At 51.3% G+C, this 3932-nt stretch overlaps 1 pseudogene across 1 annotated transcript; it reads right to left on the bottom strand.

Annotated features, from left to right (window-relative positions):
* Positions 1-434: 434 nt before the first annotated feature.
* LOC308497274 (germ cell-less protein-like 1) lies at positions 435-1934 on the bottom strand (annotated as a pseudogene). Its single transcript has one exon. The product of its transcript is annotated as a germ cell-less protein-like 1 (transcript).
* Positions 1935-3932: the final 1998 nt, after the last annotated feature.

Below are 3932 nucleotides of genomic sequence, written 5' to 3'. Positions count from 1 at the left end.
TGCTCTAAACCCACCAAGTGAATGGGAAGTCAAAGTATTCATTTAACATTCACTTAATAACACGAAAGGAAAAGAATTTCACGAAGAGTAGTGAAATTTCAGGTAGGCTCACATTTTCTCTCTAAAGTCAACTGGTCTTTGTCTTCACAGAAATAATGTGGGAGTCGATGTGTGTTAAACCAGGACAGGCTGCCTCATGAACAGCACGGATAAGTTCTGGAGATGTTTGGGGGCTTTAAAATGTGTCCTCTTCAGAAGCGCCAGTAAACACTCTCAACTGTTATGAACTACAATTCAACAAAGCCTCTGACAGTTGGTCAGCAGAGATGGACAAGACCAGTTGATCCTCCAGAGGGAGATGCCATCTTGAGAAAGCTGGCCACCTCTGTGCCCAGAGAAGAACTGCTCAGCTCTCTGAGCTTTTGCAACAGTCCTCACTGTGGGCAGTGCCCCTCTCTGCAGAGGTACCGGAAGTTACAGGACACATTTATGGGGAAGGCCACATCTTGGTTCTCCAGGTTCACTACCACTAGCTCTTGGTCTTTTCTCAGGGTAAGGATCTGGTTTTCTGTATCCTTCCTGAAAACGGCTCTTCCAGGCCTGTCCAAGGAAGCCAAGCGCAGGCGGAATGCAATCTTTCTCTGCCAGAGTAGACTGACCCTGAGGCCGCAGCATCTGTTCAGCACACTGCGCCGGAAAATGATGTGCCGGTTGTTGTAGGACACCACGAGGTCCCAGCCAAAGTTGAAGCCAGTCCACCGCCAGCTGCAAATCTCATCCCTGCGGAGCTGGGCCCCACAGCGCATGCCGTTCCCCTGGAGGTCAGACACGTTGACGTTAATGGGCTCGAGCTCCCTGATTTGCTCGCCGCGGAGGAGGGCAAGCCACTACTCTTTATACACTGGTGTGAGCCATGCAGCAGGGATCACTGCATCCTGGTGGATGGTGCGTGCTGACGACAGATCGCAGATTATGTAGGCCAGCCGCAGCTGCTGGAACACTGGCACAAAGGCTCTGCCCTGCTGGGTCTCCAGGAAAGGGGTGCCCTCCGAGTCCCTCTTGGACCTGTCAAACCAGGAGTTGGTGTCTGGCAATAAGGCGCTGCAGGGACCTCTCCATGTGGGCTGCAGTTGCAGAAACATCCACTTTTTCAGCTTGGTGTACACATCCATCTCCTCCTCCATCACGAGGAGCTCTGAAGAGGCGATGAGCTCTTTCATGAGATCCAGGCTGATTTCCCGCAATAGGTGCTCACTACGCTGGGTCATCAGGTTGTCCAGCAGCCACTGGAAGCACATGGTCTTGATGTTTTGGAGGCCGTAGCTCTCAGCAGAGTTGTAGTAGCTGCACACGGTCTGGGCGCTGACAGTCTCCTTCATGACTTCCCCACACTGCTGAATCAGCTTGTCCAACTGCAGCATGCTGGCTGTGGCCAGGACGGGGACAGCTCGGCTGGGTGGGATGCACACGGAGTGTTGGTACAGGGAGCCTAAAGCCTTGTGAAGTGCTTCACGATCAATGTTCTCGTCAGGCATCTGCAACTCTATAGTATTCACGGTTGCTTCCCTCCAAGCACCACTGAACATGCTAGCGAAGTAACCTGACTGGCATAAGTAGACTCTGTGCAAGTTCCATGCCTCCTCTAGTGCGCGGATCTGCACATCACTGTCTTCCCCCCTTATGAAGAGTGCCTCATAAACGGACCCAGTTTATGGCGCGCTTCCTGGGGGGCTCTTTTCCATGAGGCCCTCCTGTGCCTGGCTTCTGCTTGAGGCCTAACTGACTGGTAGTAGGTCCGGCCTCTTCACTCTCATCCTCTGCCTCACCTACCGCTGCCATGGCTGCCTCCACCATCTCCTCCTCCTCTCCACTGGGACCTGGCTACCCTGGGGCACGCCACCCCCAGCCATAGAACGGCTGCTTAGTACTCCCATGGCCTTTATGTACCTTAAAGGCGCAAAAGACACGCTCCCTCACAAGGCGCAGCTTCCACTGCCATTTCGTTTAGTTCTTTTTCTGGAGTTTTCTCCTGTTCTTTCATTCGGGATGCGTTTCCTTGTTTTCTCATTTTGGCTGCCTCTCTGTGTTTGCTTCTATGTATTAGGTAGACTGCTATGTCTCCAAGTGTTGTCAGGGTGGCCTTATGTAGTAGGTGTCCTGTGGGGCCCAGTGGCACAGTCTCCCTGGTCACCTGCTTTGGGTGCTCCAGGAATATCACTTGTGCGGATTGTGTGTACCCTCCTGTTGTAATTGAGCCTTGATTGCTATTGGCACATCAGTAGGTGGGATTGGCTGTGGGGTTTGGCCACGTCCACAGCTTACATGCTGCTGTGTGGTCAGTCTTACCCCACTGAGTGGGGTTTGTCCCAGCGGGCTCTGGTGCCTGTTGGGACCGCTATTTATGTGTGCTGCTTGTGGGGCTAGTTGGACAGTGCTCTGCTGTGGTCTGAAGCAAGCCTCCAAGTATGTTAGTTCTGGGTCCTTTTGGGAGGGACTCTGGTGCAGGCCCAGGTCACCCACTGCCTATGTCTGGCCAGGGATGACCTGGTAGGAGCTACAAAATAATCTGCAGTTGTTCACTACCTGTACTAAGGTTTGAGGCACATGGGAGAAGCCATACTGCAAATGGAGGATGGCTGCCACCATTACCTTGCCTGGGGTAGCTCCCTCAAAAAGCCAGGACACCCCGAGCCCTGCTTCCACCTGCCAGCTCCCTTAAGGTTCAGTCACTGGTAAAGCCTTGTGTGATATGTGAGTTGGGTGAGCCAGAGCCTCAGGGAGTCAGTCACTAGAATGGGAGGAGTTGTGGTCACCAAGTTAATGTAGACCCTAGTTTGGTGCCAGTGCTGAGACTGGAGCTATGCAGCAAAAGTCTCAGAGCACACCAGGCCAGTCGCTACCTGCCTGGGGTCCTCAGACTCCAATAGTTTTCCAAGAAAGAGTGCAATGTGGGTGGGGCTGGCTGCTCACAGAGAAGGTGCCTTCACCTTCAGCACTGGGGGAGTTGTGTAGGGTGGGGTCCCAGCAGAGCTCACTAGACCAATCAGATTCAGATTTGACTATGGGCATTGGGGGGAGAGCTCAGTACAGGAAAGATGGTGCCCGCCTGCTGACTACACAGGGAGAAGGACCTCCTCACAGGGAAAATGGTGACTGTCCTCCAGCTCTTGCCATGAAACCATACACCTCAGTCTGCACCCTATATGCTTCTGAGGTTCCCTGAATCACTGTCCCTTTGCCAGAGCCCCCGGTGGGTGCCTGGGAGTGAGAGAGTCTGTGCGTAGGCTGTTTAAGAGGGCATCTGGGTTTTCTACAGCCTTCCACTCCACCCAGATGGTCAGAATCCCCACTGTGTTTCATTGCCAGATGTTGTTGGGGGTCCCCTTCCTAGTGCCAGTACTCTGTGATGGGGAGCCTGGTATGAGGTTGGGGTTTCCTGCTCCTTTGGGGAAACCTCTACAGCTGAGATATCCCTACTGATTCTCAACCACCACATGCAGCCTTGGGACCAACCCGTTTAGTGTCTCTGCTCCTCCTCCTAGTCTTGATGTGGCTTCTTCTTTATATCCTTCGTTATAAAACTTCTGTTCAGCCAGACTTCAGATGGTTCTCCAGGTTGATTGTTCTATCATTTAGTTATAATTTTAATGTGTTCACAGAAGGAAGCATGCACAGTGTTTATCTACTTTGTTGTCTTGGATCTCCTTCCATCACTTCACTTTTTAAAATAAATGAAACCTCAAGGTAGAAAATGTGCTAGAATGTTAAACTAATATAACATTTTTTCCCAACATCCCTTTCCATAGGTAATGGTGTCTCCCGAATTTTCTGGTTTCCAAGTAAAGATTGCTTTAGCTTCCTCTTCTCCTTAAACCTAGTAAATCACTGTTTCCCAATGTTTAAAAGTCCTATATTACTATTAATAATTTAAA

Source organism: Rhinolophus hipposideros (assembly GCF_964194185.1).
Source record: "Rhinolophus hipposideros genome assembly, chromosome: 1".
Taxonomy (NCBI): Eukaryota; Metazoa; Chordata; class Mammalia; order Chiroptera; family Rhinolophidae; genus Rhinolophus; species Rhinolophus hipposideros.
This window is presented reverse-complemented; position numbering and strand designations above follow the sequence as displayed.